At 44.7% G+C, this 6,000-nt stretch overlaps 1 long non-coding RNA gene across 1 annotated transcript in view; it reads left to right on the plus strand.

Moving 5' to 3' along the window:
* Nucleotides 1-5,561, plus strand: part of LOC133544213 (uncharacterized) — a 58,861-nt gene extending 53,300 nt beyond the window's left edge. Inside the window, exon 3 of the long non-coding RNA XR_009804606.1 lies at nucleotides 5,536-5,561. This is a non-coding gene — a long non-coding RNA (uncharacterized LOC133544213). The remainder of the gene's footprint in view (nucleotides 1-5,535) is intronic.
* Nucleotides 5,562-6,000: the final 439 nt, after the last annotated feature.

Here is a 6,000-nt window from a genome sequence, read left to right on the forward strand (position 1 = left end):
GTTTCAGCGTCGCTCTGAGTGTGCCCCGCCTCTCTGCTTGGTTGCATGCTCCGCCTCCTCGGACCACCGTTTGTCCGAGTGTGCTGTCGGCTCGTCGGCTCCGTCTCTCCACAACGGTATTGTGTTAATAATTTCACACACAAGTCGCTCCTGAGTACAAGTCACACCCCCAAACAAACTATGAAAAAAACTGCGACTTATAGTCCGTAAAATACAGTACATAATTTTCAGGTCCAGAACTATGAAATTAGTACAAATGTAGCCAGCATTACAGGGGCCCTTTAATATGGTATTTCTGATAACGGACTTGCTCATGTTCAATTCCAGTATTTTTTTCCCCTGCAGTCGCGTTCAAGAGAATCTCACTCTGTGAGCTTTTCTGAACTGTGTGGGTGCTTGTGTGCATGCCGGGTTTTGTGTGTGTGTGTGTGTCTGTGTGTGTGTGTGTGTGTGTGTGTGTGTGTGTGTGTGTGTGTGTGTGTGTGTGTGTGTGTGTGTGTGTGTGTGTGTGTGTGTGTGTGTGCTTGCGTGCATGCCGGGGTGTGTGTGTGAGATGAAATGCAGTCGCCATAGCAACACTTCAGACAGGTGATACTTGGCTGTAATCACTTTTTTTTTTTCAAGAGAGAGATCATTTCCCCTTCAACCTGTAGATCCGCTTGATGCAATACTCTTCAAAGACAGAAGCAAATTAAACACTGCACAAACTTTGTTGTATCAAAATAGTCAACACACATCTGCTTTCATCATTTAACAACAACACAAAACGTAATTAGCCACTGTAGGAGTATGCACGGGCTCGTTTTGAAACTGACAACAAAAAAAAAGCAGGCGGCCTCTGTAATCATTTTGCATTTTCTTGCACGCAAACTGTCAGCTCATCAGTCTGCTAATAAGCCAGCTTTGAACATGAAGTGTTTCATGCTGATGTTCAAACAAAGCCTACTCAAGTCCCTACCTCTCATTACTGCTTTTTTCCCCCCAGCTTTGTGTCTTTGCTGGTATTTGAATGTGCTTTACCTTTTTTATCTCCCAGCAAAGAGAGACAAAGTTATTTATTTTTGGACTTTGGTAGTGATCAGAGCCAGGGAGAGACCCAAGTGGTGGCTAAGCCCTTCTGTGTTCTATTACAGTGGAAATTTCACTGCTTGTAATCTCACCAGGGCCAGACAAGCCATGCAGGGATTTCCCGTCCAGCTCTCAGTCTCCTTTGGCACCAGGGCACAAGCGTTGCCCGCGGCCCATTTAGAGTAGATTTCCCGACTCCAGAACTACTCCAATCATCAGTGCTTTGAGGTCCTGTACTGCACTGTGCACACAGTGAAACTTCCATATGCAAACTTCATTGTAAAAAGAAAAGTTTGGATGATAAACTCACTCCTCCATAAGAAACAATATACCGTAATTATCAGAGTATAAACCGGAGTATAAGTCGCACCTGCTGAAAATGCACAATAAAGAAGGAAAAAAAACATGTATAAGTCCCACTGGAGTATAAGTCGCATTTTTGGGGGAAATGTATTTGATAAAACCCAACACCAAGAGTAGACTTTTGAAAGGCAATTTAAAGGCCTACTGAAACCCACTACTACCGACCAGGCAGTCTGATAGTTTATATATCAATGATGAAATATTAACATTCCAACACATGCTAATACGGTTTACTAAATTGCAATTTTAAATTTTGCGGCGAAATATCCTGCTGGAAACGTCTCGGTATGATGACGCGTGCGCGTGACGTCACGGATTGTGGAATACATTTTGTTCCAGCATCGTGGCCAGCAATTAATCGTCTGTTTTCATTGCAAAATTCCACAGTATTCGGGACACTGTGTTGGTTAATCTTTTGCAATTTGTTTAATGAACAATGGAGACATCAAAGAAGAAAGCTGTAGGTGGGAAGAGGTGTATTGCGGCCTGGCTTTAGCAACACAAACACAGCCGGTGTTTCATTGTTTACATTCCCGAAAGATGACAGTCAAGCTTTACTATGGAACAGAGATGTCAAGCGAACATGGTTGGATTGGACCACACACACAAAGTACAGTGTATTATGTGTATTAATAAAAGACATTTTACCATTCTGTATTCTGAAGGCGATCTATGTTGTGTGCTACTCCAGCATCAATATCAGCCGCGTCCTCCTGTCCGTCACCGTCAGCGTTGGGTTCAAAGCTGTATGGCTCTATCCCTTGTTGCGGTTGGACCTGGCCGAGTGGTCCTGCCACCCCCACGCCTGCCACGGCGCCTCTCACAGCATATTCCTTATCTGAATCGCTCCCACTGCCCCCTTGTCCTTTTTTTTTTTTTCTAGTCCTTCACTCTCACTTTCCTCATCCACAATTTTTTCATCCTCGCTCAAATTAATGGGGAAATCGTCGCTTTCTCGGTCCGAATCGCTCTCGCTGTTGTTGGCCATGATTGTAAACAATGTTCAGATGTGAGGAGCCCTCACACCGGTGACGTCACGCGCACACCGTCTGCTACTTCCGGTACAGGCAAGGCTTTTTTATCAGCACCAAAAGTTGCGAATTTTATCGTCGATGTTCTCCACTAAATCCTTTCAGCAAAAATATGGCAATATGGCGAAATGATCAAATATGACACAGAATGGACCTGCTATCCCCGTTTAAATGAGAAAATCGCATTTCAGTTGGCCTTTAAAATAAATAAAGAATAGTGAACAACAGGCTGAATAAGTGTACGTTAAATGACGCATAAATAATCAAGTGAGAAGGTGCCTGGTATGTTAACGTAACATATTATGGTAAGAGTCATTCAAATAAATATAACATATAGAACATGCTATACGTTTACCAAACAATCTGTCACTCCTAATCAATGAATCCCATGAAATCTTATACGTCTAGTCTCTTACGTGAATGAGCTAAATAATATTTGATATTTTACGGTAATGTGTTAATAATTTCACACATAAGTCGCTCCTGAGTATAAGTCTCACCCCTGTCCAAACTATGAAAAAAACTGCGACTTATAGTCCGAAAAATACGGTACACAGTAAAAAGTGTGTACACTTTGAACTAGGGCTGGGCGATATATCGATATACTCGATATATAGCGATATAGAAAATGACTATATCGTGATATTAGAGTATACGTTATCACACAGTTGCTTTTAGCAGCGGGCATTACACTGCAGGCGTTTCCCACTCTTTCTTGTCTCTCCTTTTCACAGAGACGTAAACCAAGCGCACCTTCTTACACACGTCACATCCTGTCACGTGTGCAACGTCACACTCTCCCGCGGAGCAGAGAGGTAGCGACATGGTAACATTCGCTGTGATGCTAGCGGAGTGGTGCGGGTTGTAATACGAGAGAGAGAAGGTGCCAATCTGGTAACAAATGGAGGAATAATTAATTATCAAGAAAAACAGCACGGGATCCATCGTCTGGCGGTGGTTTGGCTTTAAGGGGAAATATGTCCACCGGACTGTAGTCAGTTGGAAGCGTGTCTTAATGAAATTAAACAATGGATGTCCGCTAACTTTTTGCAACTTAATGCCAAAAAAACGGAAATGCTGATTATCGGTCCTGTTAGACACCGACCTCTATTTAATAATACAACTTTAACATTTGACAACCAAATAATAAAACAAGGTGACTCTGTAAAAAATCTGGGTATTATCTTCGACCCAACTCTCTCCTTTGAGTCACACATTAAAAGCGTTACTAAAACGGCCTTCTTTCATCTCCGTAATATCGCTAAAATTCGCTCCATTTTGTCCACTAAAGACGCCGAGATCATTATCCATGCGTTTGTTACGTCTCGTCTCGATTACTGTAACGTATTATTTTCGGGTCTCCCCATGTCTAGCATTAAAAGATTAGAGTTGGTACAAAATGTGGCTGCTAGACTTTTGACAAGAACAAGAAAGTTTGATCATATTACGCCTGTACTGGCTCACCTGCACTGGCTTCCTGTGCACTTAAGATGTGACTTTAAGGTTTTACTACTTACGTATAAAATACTACACGGTCTAGCTCCAGCCTATCTTGCCGATTGTATTGTACCATATGTCCCGGCAAGAAATCTGCCTTCAAAAGACTCCGGCTTATTAGTGATTCCTAGAGCCCAAAAAAAGTCTGCGGGCTTTAGAGCGTTTTCCGTTCGGGCTCCAGTACTCTGGAATGCCCTCCCGGTAACAGTTCGAGATGCTACCTCAGTAGAAGCATTTAAGTCTCACCTTAAAACTCATCTGTATACTCTAGCCTTTAAATAGACCTCCTTTTTAGACCAGTTGATCTGCCGCTTCTTTTCTTTCTCCTATGTCCCCCCCCTCCCTTGTGGAGGGGGTCCGGTCCGATGACCATGGATGAAGTACTGGCTGTCCAGAGTCGAGACCCAAGATGGACCGCTCGTCGGGACCCAGGATGGACCGCTCGCCTGTATCGGTTGGGGACATCTCTACGCTGCTGATCCGCTTGAGATGGTTTCCTGTGGACGGGACTCTCGCTGCTGTCTTGGATCCGCTTGAACTGAACTCTCGCGGCTGTGTTGGAGCCACTATGGATTGAACTTTCACAGTATCATGTTAGACCCGCTCGACATCCATTGCTTTCGGTCCCCTAGAGTGGGGGGGTTGCCCACATCTGAGGTCCTCTCCAAGGTTTCTCATAGTCAGCATTGTCACTGGCGTCCCACTGGATGTGAATTCTCCCTGCCCACTGGGTGTGAGTTTTCCTTGCCCTTTTGTGGGTTCTTCCGAGGATGTTGTAGTCATAATGATTTGTGCAGTCCTTTGAGACATTTGTGATTTGGGGCTATATAAATAAACATTGATTGATTGATTGATTTTTAATAATAATGATCTTGCAGCAGCCAGCGTCATCTCACAAGACCCTCCGGTACCGTGAATGTCATTTAAGTGACGTCTTGGTGAAGATTGATGATCACTAATTTTTAGGTCTATTTTTTTTAAAAGCCTGGCTGGAGATCGACTGACACACCCCCCGCGGTCGACTGGTAGCTCGCGATCGACGTAATGGGTACCCCTGATCTTGAGGATCTCATGGAGAGACCACATTACCAATGAAGAGGTGATGAAAAGGGCAGGGGTAGCACCATTGTCTGACATAGTCTCTAACCGGAGAAGGAGAATGGCTGGACACGTACTCCGAATGCCAAGAGAGAGACCGGCAAGTGTAGCAATGGACCGGGTGCAAGAAGGCGGAAAGAGGAAGAGAGGACGGCCAAAGAAGACGTGGAGACAAACAGCCAAGGAAGACCTGAGAGAGATGGGAGTCAGCTGGCATGGAGCAAGAACGTTCGCCAGTGACCTGAACAAATGGGGGGGACTCGTCGCCCAATGTTTTAACAGGAACGGGAGGAGCTAAGTCTATTTCTAAGTAGATTGAAGAGCTGGTGGCAGTCTATTCCAGAGAGAGGTTGACGCTTTACATAAAGTCATGACAGTGTCTTGTTGATTAATTAATGTATTTCAGAAAAAGATGAAAAAATAATATGGAAAACTATTGGTAAATCAATGAACAAATCTATTGTCTCTCTTCTTAAAGCTGCTGACGGTTAGGAGTCGGAGTTTGCAATCCCATACGTCCACCAGCACATCTGCCGAGTTCATCAGGTGTGGCGGGATACAAGAGCGGAAGGCTTCCCGGAACTGTAGGCTGGTGGTTCACCACAGGATACCAGCCCCTACTTATCAACCTGGACGAGAGATATGGCTGTCGTCTCGGGACTTACCATTGGCTTGCTTCTCCCAGGTTTAAGATCATCAGCCCTGCGGCGGTTGAATTCCAGCTGCCTCCATCCAACAAGTGACATCTGGTGGTCCACATCTCCAACCACAAGCCAGTTTCCACCAGTCCGCTCATGTGCTCCGCTCATCCTCCTCTTTTGGTTGGTCACCCAGAGAACACTGTGAAGATCATTTTGGACTCCAGAAGGTCGGGCAGGGGAGTTCAGTATCTGCTTGACTGGGAAGGCTACGGTCATAAAGATTGCTCATGGGTCTCCAGCTC

This window comes from Nerophis ophidion, linkage group LG27, assembly GCF_033978795.1.
Source record: "Nerophis ophidion isolate RoL-2023_Sa linkage group LG27, RoL_Noph_v1.0, whole genome shotgun sequence".
Lineage (NCBI taxonomy): Eukaryota > Metazoa > Chordata > Actinopteri > Syngnathiformes > Syngnathidae > Nerophis > Nerophis ophidion.